A 14,521-nucleotide genomic window follows, 5' to 3' on the forward strand; every position below is an offset into this window, starting at 1 on the left:
TCCTATCTTGAATTCAGTTCTCCATATTTCTGCTGCAATTTGTGGATTCATCATCATTTTAGTGTGAATAATAAGCGCATTTCTGCATGCATTTTTGACTTAATGTACACATTTTTGCAAGCACATTAACCTAACATAATGTATTACTGCATGTTATTTTCACTAACACATTCATTTTTTTGCACACTTTCCCCCAGTGTATGCATTTTTGTAAACATTGCTTTGCTAGAGAACTGCACTACAAAATTCGGAAACATGCAACTTTTGAAGGTTGGCCGTGTTTCCGTTCTCATATTGTTTCAGAGAAGTGCAAATTTGATCGATTTGACTTTAAACGCAAACTGAATTGAATTCCCATCCCTAGTCGCAGATGTGGTTTGGCCGTTGCTTCTTTAACATGGGCTGAGAGAGGGAAAGCAAGTGACAAAACACCTCCTGGAAATCATCTCAAAAGAAGTCTGAACCCAGACCTGCCATGCTGTATTCTGACATGTGTTGACTCACTTTAACAAGGGCAGTCACCTTCAATCAACAGCTGATGCAATGAATCAACAAAAGAGCTTCGTGGTAGTTAAATGTGAATCCATGAATTGCGGGTGTGTCATTCCCTTTGGAGGAATAAATCAGGTGTTCCTTCCTGGGTCTTGTTGTTTTCTCCTCCCCATCCAGCCTCCTCAAACAGGACCAGAGTAGCACTCAATGGAATGTTTGGGGATGCTGCTGATATGAAGCAAGGAATTTCACTTAGCTGATTGCTAGGAGGAGGAGGAGGAGAAGAAGAAGAAGAAGAAGAAGAAGAAAACATTACTGAGCCCAACAAATGGGAAACATTGACAAGACAGATGGTGCTCTGGCGCATAATGGTGTGATCTGAGGCAATCACCACCATAGCAAACATATGCATGTATTTCCATTACACATGCGGCTGCATACGTTGCACATTATGACCCCATATGTTAAAAAATACCAAGGTTTTCTTACTTTCTCTGCCTGAAACAGAGACCAACATTCACTCCAGAAGCTAAGTGAATGAATCTAACAAAGTCAACCTTTGGCTACGTAGCCAGGGAAGCATAAACAGGCTGAGAGAAGAAGGCTAAGATGGCCTTAATTTCCTAAAAGTGCACTTGTAAAGGCTCGGTACTAAGTAGGGGTTCTGGAGGAGCAGAGGGCGAGTGACCAGGAAGCCCCCAGTATATCGAGCTCAGCAGGGATCATAGGAAGAAAAAGGCCACCTGGCATGAATGAAAGAATGGCTTAGAGAGATCAGACCCAACACCCAGATGTAGGACGGATTCACATCTAGGAAAGAAAAACAATGAGCTATTATGGAAGAGGGAAGAAAGAGGGGAGGGGGACACAGAGGGAGAAGCTTGGAGAAGAGCCATACACTCTGGTGTGGGGAATTGACCTTATAGACCAGGCTTTGTTTAAGATCTAAGAAAAGGGGGGGGGGATTCTAAAGTGCACAGTTTGGCAGGGTCTGCGTCAGGATGGGAGAAGCAGCAGGAATGCCTCCCAGCTCCCCCTGTGAGGAGGCTTAACTGTGTACTCAGAATGGGCTTCCCTTCTCTTTCCAGGCCAGCTGCCTGCTATGGTCTTCTTCTCCTTCATCTCAGCAATTTGGCAGACAAGGAAAGGGGAGAGAGGAGATTTCCACTGTGGGTTCTAATGGGCAGATCTGGAGAGTTGTGATTAGGTGGGGGGAAACTTTGTGAGCTTCTTCACTCCTGTTTCCACCTTGTAGGGAAACCAAATGAGGCATTTCGGTTTCAGATCTATTTTCCCAGTCACTGCACAGTTGATTTCTATGTCAGTTCTACTGGTGTGGATTCTGTTACATCATTCTTTAATCAGCTGTTAGTTTTAATCCAAAGCTCTGGATGTTCCACTGTGTAGATGGATGGATGAATGAAGGAAGGAAGGAAGATTCCTTGTTGCAGTCATATCTTATGATCCATTCAGACTGAAATACCTAGCAGAAACAGAAGAAAAAACAGTACTGCTTATCCAGTGTGGCTAGTACAATTAACCAGTTGGACTCTTATAAACACAGTAAAAAAATTTTTAAAAAGTCCTCACGCTCAATCATATATGGGACCAGCAGCGAGCACCAACATAGTGTGAGCATCAGTTTGTGCAACAGGGAAGAAGAAAACCTGGAAGACCCGTTGTGCAAGCAAATCTCCATTGTGCAAGCAGGTGGATGATGTTGCCCCTTCTGTCATACTGATCATGCCATTGGTTCATCAAGTTCAGTATTGGTGATATTGACTGCCAGCATCTGTTCAGGTTTTGAAGATGTGGGTCTCTTCCAACTCTTCCTGGAGATGCTGAGTATTGGATCTCAGATCTTCTGCATCCAAAGCAGACACTCTACCATGGAGCAACAGTCCTTCAAGATATAACAGACAGCATGCAAACAGAGGCAATTTTAGAGTAGCAGGACTGCTTGGGCCGCACTGCGTGCCACGCTGCAGAGAGCACCACAACCATGCTGTAGAACAGAGCGAAAAAGAAGCGGGAGGCACCGAATTTTAGTGTTGCACAGGGTGCCACTGAAATTTGAGAGCCCATAGTCCACCACTGATGCAAACAAGTCTTTACTTAGTAAATACATCTGTATTTATTGACATTTAGCTTCATCCACTGGTTGCTTGTGGGAGCTCTGATTTGCATCTTGAGATTCACCGTCTTCGAGGTCTTCATTCATTTTAGTGAAAAGAGGGTGACCTGCAATGGCGGCTTATTCATTCTGAGAATGGGCCAGCAGTCCACATAATAACATTACGAACCCTGCTGGATCAGGCTACAGACCCATTTAGTCCAGCATTTGCTGCCAAGGAATTTGCTGCCAAGGAGTGTGGTGGAGTCTCCTTCTTTGGAGGTCTTTAAGCAGAGGCTTGACAACCATATGTCAGGAGTGCTCTGATGGTGTTTCCTGCTTGGCAGGGGGTTGGACTCGATGGCCCTTGTGGTCTCTTCCAACTCTATGATTCTATGATTCATTATGTTCACACCAAACAGAAGCCTATGGGCAGCCCGTAAGTACATGCACACACACTCTGTCTGTGCATTAAAGTACACATTGGATTCTAGATTGAGACTCAAGGCTCGATGCGACCTGTAGCTTACCAATTAAGAGGGAGGGGTACGTAACAGCCTTTTTTTTAATATGGCTGTTTTCATTGGCTCTGCTCCTTGGCCCTATAAATGCTGACAAGAAAATGTCAGATTCCCTTGAGTGGGTTGTTTTTAAAAAGTGTTACAGAGAGACCTGGTCTTTAAAACAGAGTCCTTGGGCAAAGTTCACATCGCACTGTATTTGTAATAGGTCCTTTGTGCCTTAAACCGAAAACTGTAAAACCTCTGGTGTTTAAGGCTTTCTGACTCCAAGTTAATTGTTCTCCTTTAATGCGAGCAGAATAAAACATATTAAAAATAGACTGTCAGAGCATATAATCATGCTTCCAACCCCCTCCCCCCCACTCTAAAATAAAATCTATTCATCTTGTGGAAATAAAAGGGAAAATTGAGCCCATTTTTTGTTTTATAATACCAGAGGTGGCCGAGTATTTACAGCTCTATATATTCTTTCAGTTGAATTCTTCTGAAACCTCACGCCTGGCGAGGACTCCCCCCACCCCAGATGATTTTCATTTTCAAAACATTCACATCCAATAAACTACACAAAACATAGTATGAGAGAGAAAAGGAGAGAGGAAATGGCTCTGTTGCATGGTTATTACATCCTATTGCCTGTGGGTTGCTTTGTTATGAGTTTTAACTATGTAAATATGACGTATACGGCATCAGAATTTAATCTAAAGCTACTAGGTAGGAGATAGAGTGTGACTTTATTGTTAGGGCTAAAAGCAACTGGGTGTTGACAGGTCTCCAAAGTCACCACGTTTAAGCTTAAAAAGGAAAAGCCCAGACTGATAAGCTGTTCCTTGATTGACAACTTCAGGCATGACTGTAAGTATTGAAAACAGTTGGGCAAATGGAGAGAGAAGGGGAGGGAGGAGTTTTATTTCATAAGAAACTATACCAGGAAACAAAGAAGGATTTATAGACTGGTGTAGCTCCCAAACCTAAGAAAAACAGGTGTGAGGTTCTGCAAAATCTGAAGGATGGAAAAGGACCTGGTCCATGAATGATTCCCGCCAATTATAGTGCAATTAACCTTATAAAAGCTCCTATGGAAGAAAAATGAATGTTGAAATTTGGAAGGGTGGCAGAAACTTCGCTAGCATAAAAGCTCCATTGCTTCCCTCTCAAAAAAAAAAAAAGATAGAAGGTGGGGAAGAAAAGGATTTAAAAACAAACAAGACAGAAGATGTAAGAAGGACTGCTGTGGAAAATACAACTCACGTGGGAAAATAGTGTACTTTTTCATCTCCCTATGAAGTCAGACCCAATTTTGACACTGTTGAAAAAATATGTTATGTAGACAGTAAAAAAGCAAAACAGTTTAAAGTAGCAATTGCAGACTGACTGAAGTGTTATGATAGCCTCACATGCTATATCTTCTCAAATAGCATCCATAAGGAAATATTCAATTCATTGCGTGCCATTATCGGACTATGCGCATCATAAATTTTTATGGCTTGTTATGGAAGACCACTCTTGCCAATTCTCTCCCCACCCCATACTCCCCAGTTCATGATATTGCATCATCTTTGTTGAGATGGAAAACATATTCTAATGTGGTAAAGTGTTAAAGAAATTTAATACTCTGGGGCTAAATCAAAATGCTAAGGTTCATCTCCTGGATACCCCCTCCCCCCCCCCCCGCCTGCCCACTGCTACAAAACCAACACAATTTATGAATGCACTATTCATTTCCTGAAGTGGACATAAGTGAAAACCTCATATGAAATTTAAAACTGATATGTTGGCCTTTTCTAGCTTCCTTAGTGTAACTCATCAACGCGATGTACGATGGACCATTGCTGAAATCACATCTGGGAGGAATATTTTCAGATGGAGCTCTTTGTGAGGCTATATCTGTTCAGGCAGTAACTGAAAGTCTAAAATATCAGGTTACATTCTTAATATATTTGCGCAGATAGCCTGTTTAATCTCACTTGCGCAAACCAGTTAGCAATTTGACAGATCAATAAAATTTCAGTGGGGCATGGCACCTTTGTAGCTTTGGTTGCCAGCTCAAAAACAAACAAACAAACTCCCATGCCATATTTTGGGTGGAATGCAACAAGACAGTGGCAAATCTCTGCTCACACAATGGGACTTCCCATTCCTTTCTTTCCCCCTGCACCCCCTCATTTTTTTGGGGAAGGTTGGGGGTCCCTCTGGATAAGATTTTGGGGGCGTGCAGGTGGCTAAAGGAGAAGGAGGAAAAGCCTCATTCCACAGATTCAGTCCTGAGTTTTTCATCCTTGATGCCTCTTCCAAGAGACAATTAATCCATAAAATGGAGTGTTTTCTTGGTTTTCTTGCAAAAATTAGGAGATGGTCCATTTCCCAACTGGATTTTCCCTCCCTGAGTTATGGCTACTATTGGATTTAGGGATTTTCTTGACAGGTGGGAGAGTACATTTATGTGAACTTAGCAATATGATTACTAACACTATTGCCTTAACATTCATTAGCAAAATATAACCTTTACATTTTAAAAAGTATCCTTTAGTTGTGAACTTTGTAAATGCTCAGAATTAAGAACTCAACTTCAAAAAGTCTTCAAAATGTAAACGTTTACAGAATTCTGTTTCACCCTTAGTTTTTACAGTGATCTACTGGTGGGTCCTATTCTAGAAGTAGGAACGCACTTTTTATACAACAAAAGCCTTTTCTCAAAATAGAGAATTGACAACTCAATTCATGGCGTTGAGTTGCTGATGAATGTCACTGGCAAAAATATATTTAGTTAGCATTGACATAGGGTGATGCAATACTGTAGTTGTTCCCATGACATCAGAAGAAAAGATTTACAAAGACAAATCATACTTATTAGTGTACCCATTGCAGGCATCAAGGCTTACAATGCTGTGTAATTCAATTTTTATACTGGGGTCAAAGTAACCAGCTATTTAATTTTAGTTTCATGGCAAGTTGAAAGCTCCCTGCACATTATATGCATAAATGGGTTTGAGTGTAACAGAATGCTTTTTTTTTTGGGTGTTTCCTGTTTATAATCCAATAAATTCTACTCCCATTGAATCACAAACCAGTGGGGATTGTGCAGGAGCAAGTGTTTGATCAATTGTGCATAGTAATTAAAAAAACACCAAAAACAAATAGAAGAAAATATGATGTAAAGAAACGATCTACACACAAGATGGGTTTGTTTGTCAGATACTACAACCAGTGTTTGGTGTGTAAGGTCTCATCTAGGTCCAATGTGGCAATAGTGGGATAAGGAAGCTGAATTTTTTTTTTGCACCTGGCAACCGATGTCCCCCTTTGGTTTCAGATCATGTGTAGTTGAGTCTAAAAGGCCTGGAACCCAAACTAAGCCACCTAGAGCACAATATACATCTCCTACTCCACTATGCTGGATTGGAGCTGAGGGGATTGTCAGTCATTTGTACTTCCCTTGAGAATATACGAATATCAGACAGTCTTGCTGGATCAGAACAAAGGCTAAATGTCAAGTAAATGTCAATGGAAAGCTCATAAACAGACTTGCACACTATAGCACTTTCCAATAAAGTCATACAAATCTGAGCCTTGTTTTAGTTGTTTACTGTATGTGCAGCCCGCCTTTCCCCTAAAGAGCTCAAGGCAGCATACATGCTTCACAAGAAGCAGGTGTGGGCAGGTTAGGTTGAGATATAGTGACAAGTCACCCTGAGAGCTTTGGGGCTGAGTAGAGATTTGAACCTGATTTTCTTTGTAACATGGCATTCTATAGAAATGATTAGTAACCAAGATATTATGCATACAAATCTATCAAAATTTTGTATAATTTCACTTGGGATGAGAATTAAGCTTGTGATATATCCTTTTATGGGCTCTCTCTCTCTCTCTGTCAAATTTCACTTTTCAGTTTCAGTATAACTTAGCCATTAGACATGTTGTAATTGGTCCTGTCAAATGCAATTTCCTTAAATAAATTCAATAAGAGCCAACAGATGAGGAAATAATCTTGAAATGTCAATCTTTTAAGCTTTGGATAAGTTTTAAATAGCATAACAGGAATTCCAAAGGTTTGATATGGAAGCCACAATAATATTTCCAAATATAGGCTGATTTGAAAAACCAAATCTCTGAACATCTAAAAATAATGTCCAAAATAGGATTAAATGGGTTTCCTGTCAATGAAAGTGCAGGGATTAAAATAATAATAATTAAACAGTGCTGGGACTTTTTCAGTTCAGAGTGACAAACACACACACACACATTTCCCTGGTGTTGCCATTTTAGAAACCTGAAGTGCACCAAAAATCACTAGAAAACACTACAGTGCCATATAGCATTCTATGTCCTGTATATTTCAAGCAGATACTACAAAATAGTAAGTGAGGATTTCATTCTTCAGACAAAGTTCTCAGTGAACTCATTCCATAATAAAGAAATAGCAGAACGTAATTTATTAGCATCAATACAATTACCTTTTGTGAGTTGGACCGAAGACAGAGCTTATTTTCCTGTGGTGACTCTGTGGACCACATGCTATCGGGACTAAAAAGTTAAATAGTTGTATTCAGCATGGCGCAAGCAGAAGCCAGCTTGTGCAAATGACATTTCTCTTTCACTCCTCCTGCTGCAGTCCCTTCATATCCTGAACATTTCCCCTCCTGCAAGATGCTCACTGCAATGTTCATTTGGGATAGAGAAGGTGTATGGAGGGGGAAGGGAAGGGGAAACTGATTATGCAAGCTACCTTCCACTCACACAATGTTGGATATGAGCCAACATGATAGGAACACCCATCAGCCCCCTGTGCATGTTTATTAGGACAAACCTAAGTCAAGGGATGGTTTTAGTCAGGAACTAGTGTGTGTGTGTATTATCCTGCTTTACTTTTTAACCCTTATGTACACCCTCACCCCTGAGCCTGCAAACACCCAACAATACTGCCATATGGTACCACAACTTGTCCTGTTTCCTGTGTGAGCCAACAGCAATCAGTACTGAAATTTTGCACTGCAGGCCCTATTGACTGTTGTATAAAATGGTCCAGTTTAAGCCACTACGTAACTGAGTTGTGATTACCTGGCAATCTTGGTGAACATTGGAGAAGCCCGGTGTTTGAGAGGTGCCAGTTTTGTCAGTGCAGATTTGATAAGGCAGCAGGAACAGATAATTTTCAGGATGATCCAATAGCCCTTGCACTGGTGTAAGCGCCTATGAATTTATTTACATTGGTGCATGGACCATCGGATTGTCCCGTTAAATACGGTATAGCAGATAGCAACTACTGTCTGTGATGGAGAAACCACCACTGGTACAAGGTGTGTGTAAGCAAGGAGCAAAACATGCTTTGTCATTGTTTGGCATGTGTGTAGGGGACGGGGACGTTCTGTTGGGAAATTTGTGCCATTTTTTAAAAAACCATGTCTTTATGCTTTCAGTCCTAGCTATTTTGGTCCTCTTAATTTTTCATGTTTGTAGGGAACTGTAGAAGGGCCAGAAGCTTATGTTTAGTGAGTAAAGTGGGAATTATAACAGCAGCTTAAAGGCTGCATAAAAACACAATGAGAGCTTTATGTTCATCATCATCCATTCCTCAAGTTGTACACTCTGAGGACTGCCACATATTTTGCATTCACTTAGGCCATTGCTATGAATTCTTGCATTTGGTTGCCCAGATGTGTTGCAGTTACAAACGTGTAAAAAAGGTTGTTTGATATGTGTATGAAAGGTTAAATGGTTATTTTAAAGCCTTGTTATAACCACCTTCTTCATAATACCGCCGCTTCATAATAACATCTAGAGCTCCAGGCTCACATGCACTGCAGCATGATGAAAGTAAATGACAATATATTTATAACAAGAGTAGGTCAATGGTCCTAGGGTAGTTTCCTATTATGGAAAGGATAAAATAACAAAAATCAATAAATCTACAGATCATAAATGTAGCTACAGTCTGGTAAGGTTGGGAAAATTATTAGCAGAGCCTCATGATGTCTGGATATTGTAGCTTGTAAATTTCTCTATACATATGTGTGTGGTTATGTACATGCTTGCCATTCATCCCCCTCAGAATTCCTTCAAAACACCCAGTGGAATGTGCATTTGGTTCTCCTTTATTTTATTTTATTTTATTTTATTTTATTTAAAAAGACAATAGGGCATTCCCAGAATGCATTGTTTCCTTCTTTTGTATTGTTTTTGAAAAATCATTTGCAATTCACCCTCCCCTCCAAATAGGTACAAACAGAAAGGAATGTTTTAACAGAAAAAGCCCTTCCAGCTTTCCTCCTGTATCCTGCTTGTTTGATATCTGGAATTGTCACTGGCTCAAAAACAAGCCCAAATTTAGATGTTTGTTTTTTTTTAATAAATAAAACCCATATTTAGTATAAAAGAAAGCAAGGAATAGATTCCAAGAAAGTTACAAGTAAATGAAATAAAATTATGCTTATGTTCAGAGGCCAGCTCATTGTTCTTAATAGCTGCAAAAAGATTTATTAAGCCTTTTAAACTATATTACAGAGCAACAAAGCAATGTCCCTATTAGACCAGGCACTCTTAAGGACACAGAATTCTAGTAGGCTCTTAAAGGATTGTTCGGTGGCCCAGTGAGTCATGCAGACTAAGTGGACAGGAGAAAGTCACAATAATCCACCCTGAAATTGTGACAGATGAACCCTTTAAAGGCTTGGGTAATGAGATACACAAAAGAACTCATTGTCATAACTTTCCCTCACACACAAAAGGTACATCACAAGACATTTAGTATATTCAACACATGCAGATTGCAACATGTGGAAGCTTTTCAATACTAGCCTTTGAGCCTCTACTGATAGCTCACACACAAGAGAAAATAGAAGAGAAGCCTTTTAAAAAATGTAATTCTTAAATATAGGTCTTGCATGAAAGCTACTTTTAGCCTTAGGTGTGAAAATGCCCTTTGACTCCAGCAGGCTGACAAGGCATGATTTGGCGAGGGGCCAGCTCTACCGTTAGACAGTGTGAAGTAATTGCCTCAGGAAGCAGATGTTGCCTCAAGACCCGCGATCCACTGGAGCAGCAGATTCCAGTGTCAATCTTTCTTCCCCTCTTGTTCCTGATGTAGATATTCCCTCACCCCTTCTTCTCTGGCACCATTTTGGGGGCCTGCCTCAGGTGCCAAAATGTCTTGGGCTTGCCCTGATGCTGGGGGGCAGAGAGGAATGGGAGTCCTGCCCGGCTATTCCTCCTAAAGACCTTTGCCATTTCGCATTGCTGGATATAACAGCTGTGTGTTTTCAAGGCTTGTTATTTCCCCCGAACTTGCCCTTAAGCTATCCCATTGCCAGTGTAAGATAATCAGCATATACTCTGCTATAGGCTAGGCTGTCTGTTCGTGAAAGTGTGTGTGCATTAACATTTGCTATCGGGTTTCGACAGGCCAAATTAACAAAAAGTGAAGAATATAAATTTAATACATTTTTGGCCATCGAAATGTGTGAATTGGCTCCCTGATTGATAGTAAGTGGATTTGGGGTTTGTGACACAGCTGTATTCTAGCCAGACTGTGCGCCTACTGATTTAAGAGCTGTGTGGGCAAATCATTTGTGGTGATAAAAGTTAAAACTCAGAAAACATGAAAGTTCCAGAGTTCTTCTTAATGGTAAAGCACTTATAACTAAACAGAGGTGGGAACGAACGTTTACTTACTGAACACATATTGAAAAAAGCTAGGCTAGTAGCAAATTACAGGATACATGCAAGCAATTTTTTTTCTGTACTAAATATAGAAGCTAATGGAGAGAGAGAGATTTTAGTCCAGAAACAGCAGTAAGCAATCTTTTAAAATAGAGAGAGACTACATTTAGTGTTAAAAGAAACTGCAGAATCTGGTTGCAATCAGATTTAAAGCTGAATATAAGTGTTACTTAAATTACGATCTAAAATATCTGATTGTCCTACACATTTCGATAACTGTTTTATTGCAACCCCTCTATTTGTATTTTTGTACAGTTTTCCTACTTGGCAACTAACAGGTAAGTGTGGGAGGGGAAGTGTATGAATAATGTAGTGCTTTCCGTTTTTAAAACGGTTCCATTTTCTGTACAATTTATAATTGGTTCTCAGTGGTAAAATAGCATGGGACATTAATCTTTTGCACCTTATTATAGGTTATGAACCCTTAAATTAGAAGCATTTCCAGTGACATGATTATTTTGAAGGAGAATGCCAACAAGTTTGAAAATGCTGCCTGAATAATGAAGACTAATTTGGATTATTTGTTACAGATATAAAACGAAGCAGATTTTGCAGAGCAACATTAAATTGAGATGTAATATTGTTTGAAAAATTAGTCAATTTATCCTTGGAACATTGTCACAGACCACTGAAACTGGAGTACTATGACCATGGAAAATTAGCATACCTCCCTACAATTTTATAACAGCAGAATAAAACTGTCCAGATAATTGCCAAGTAAAAAATATGGCAAGGCACACAAAGTTCTGTAAATTGTGCAGAGACAGCTTTATGATGTCCAAATTATGCTAATAATTTCATACAGGGTCTTATGAAACTTATCAGAATTAATGGAGATGGAATTGTTCTTTCAAAACAGTTCTGGCACAATTTAGCTCAATGTTCACAATTCTTCACCTTGAAAGTAGTATACTATCCATATATCCAACTCATTACAACATTAGCATTATGGTATATGGATGGAAATTTTCAAAAAAATACTGGTAGATGGTCAGAGATGTTTATGTTACATTTACATCTTTAACTGTTGCAAAGATTTGGAGGGGGCTACAAACAGATACTAAACTGCCCTTAATTTTTTGAGCTTCAAGGGCAAAATTCTCATGAATTCTCATGAGCCTTTAATGGGCTGAAGACTTTAAAAGCCTGAATTATTGGACAAGGCATATTAATCCCCTGATTCTAAACTTACTCATGTTGGAAAAAAGTCACTGAAATTAACTTGGTTTAGCGCCTGGGTGTCAATATTGCTTATTGATATGTGTCATTATCTGGTCAGCTCACTTACTTGACAACAAGTAGCAGCAAAAAGCAAGTGAAGCAAAATGTCTTCAAAGGATGAAACAGCATTTGCTAATAAGTTTTGAAAAATGAGAATTGATAAATGCTTATTCATTTGTCATGAAATTTTGCATTATTTGTGTGTGTGTTTTAAAAAATTCAGTCCTGTTTCCTAGTTTTAGATTATGATTGATTCCATTTTTAACATGGATACTTTTAGCTGCCTTGAGGGCTAGTTGATAATGGAAAAGTGGGGTCTAAGTTATCCTAATTAATTAAAAAAATCAAAATATGCCTTGTTCAAATTCCCTTTGGAAGCGCAAAAAGGGGGAGCAAGAGGCATTCACATGCTCATGGTTTGTTAACCTTTTTCCTGCATCTTAGGCACTGTTCCTGTTTTCTTTTCCTCTGTTAATACTCGAAATGGCAGAAGGGTTTCCCTTGGGCAAGCTGCGAAGCAGCATAAGTGAAGCCTGCTCCACGTTGAAAACAGCATCTCTGAAAGTTCCATGCAGGTTATTAAAAATTCTGCTTACTTTACAACGGTCTGTTAACAGCTCTAATGTATTTAACATGTGCAGCCTATTGACTTTTAAGTAGCATTTTATGGAAGTAGCGGACGTAGTTATTAGGCAGTAAGATTTACGCTTCATTTTCAGTCCTGAATCTGGGAATCTAGCAAAAGGGGAAAGAAACCTTCAAATAATACTTTTTTTAAAAAAAAGAAGTGTGGGGAGGCACACCTTGTAAGCTGACAGAAAATTAAACCAGACTGCTGCTGTTGCATCTGCATAACTATTGAACCATTTCTCCTGAGGAAGAACTTTGTGTGATTAAATGTGATCCCACTTGGGCAAAAATTGGTCAACAATTGGTCAACATTAAAATCCCCTTTGTTGTGGGCTTCATATTTCCACCAGGTGCCACATATATAGCGTTGCAAAGCTAGGGGGTCTGTGACCCTGATGGGAGCAGTGATGGTATGCTAATACAAAAAATTCCCAGGTTTGTGGAACTCCTTTCACAGAGAAACTCGCCTGGTGCCTACCTTGTTATTAGGGACAGAGCAGTGGTCCCCAAACTTTTCTCACCTGGACTGCTTGAACATTGCTGAGAGTCTTCGCAGGCCACTTAATGATTTTTATGCCTCTTGTAACAATTGCAGTACACTGTGCTAGATGCTGTATGGTTTTAATCATATTTTTATTTCTTTTTTATTTCTTCTAATTTGTATGTTATTGTATTGCAACTTGAAAATTCTGCAAAAAGCACAGGGGGAGAAATAAAAATATATTCTCTGTTGTAGATTGTATTCCCTCTGGGCAGGATCTGAGATCTTTCTATGATCTGTGTAGTGGGCAACATACAATGCCACTAAATAAATATTATAAATAGTAGGAATAATAATTAATTTGCATGATTTATAATATATTGTAACAGCCTCATCCTGTGCATATTTAACTGAGGGTTCATCCACACTAGAAAGCATGGGTCCAAGTGGTTTCCCCCTTGCCCCGCTCCTTTCCCAGGGAAAAACTCAGTCTTTATTGCTAAATTGGAGCAAACGTCAATCTGTAGAAAACCTGAATTGTCATTTGCTCTGATTGAGCTCTAAAGAGTGGTTTCCTCCAAGGGGAGGGGAGAGCAGCAGGACAAAGGAAGTGTGGATAAGCCCTAAGATGCAAGTCTCCCTAAGTTCAATCATTCTTCCGCAGTGTTAAATGTGCACAAGATTTCAGGCATAACGAACATCATCCTTATAGGTTTTATCAATGAATAACCAAAAGGTAGGCTTTTTTTTTGTTTTTTTTTGCTGCAGGCACACCCCTCCAGTAGAGATGGAGGAGGAATCTGTTTTAATTTATACATAGAATCTGGCAATCTGAGAAGCTAGTGCACTGTTGCTTTAAAAAAAAAAAAAGCTTGACTAATTATATGCAAAACTACATGTAAAAATGCATATTTTACATGTATAATATTGTATAAAAGAGTCAATCCCCATGCAGCATACACTACATTTCTGCAGCATAATATTATAAGGATTAATAAATAAGTATTTTTATACAGTTATATGCATTGTTATATACATTTGTTTCTGCACCGGGTACTTTAGGAAACCGTAGTGTATATTAATGTAATATGTGTCTTACGCCGTATGTATAATAATAAACATAATTATAGATAGATAAACAAGAAGTTCTTGTGGTTTTAGCAGAACTGGTAAAAAAATAATTTGTTTTTCAAGACCAAGAAACGAGATGGGAGTTAGAAAACATCTGCATAGATAAGCTCAGTAAAGAGATTTTCAGAAAACATGCCTACCCTCTACTAGGTCACTGTGCCTTCACAACACAAAGGCCAAAAACAGAAAGTAAAAAGATTTTTAAAAGCCATTCTCAAA

The sequence above is a fragment of the Podarcis pityusensis genome, assembly GCF_964106645.2.
Source record: "Podarcis pityusensis genome assembly, chromosome: 3".
NCBI classification, from domain to species: domain Eukaryota; kingdom Metazoa; phylum Chordata; class Lepidosauria; order Squamata; family Lacertidae; genus Podarcis; species Podarcis pityusensis.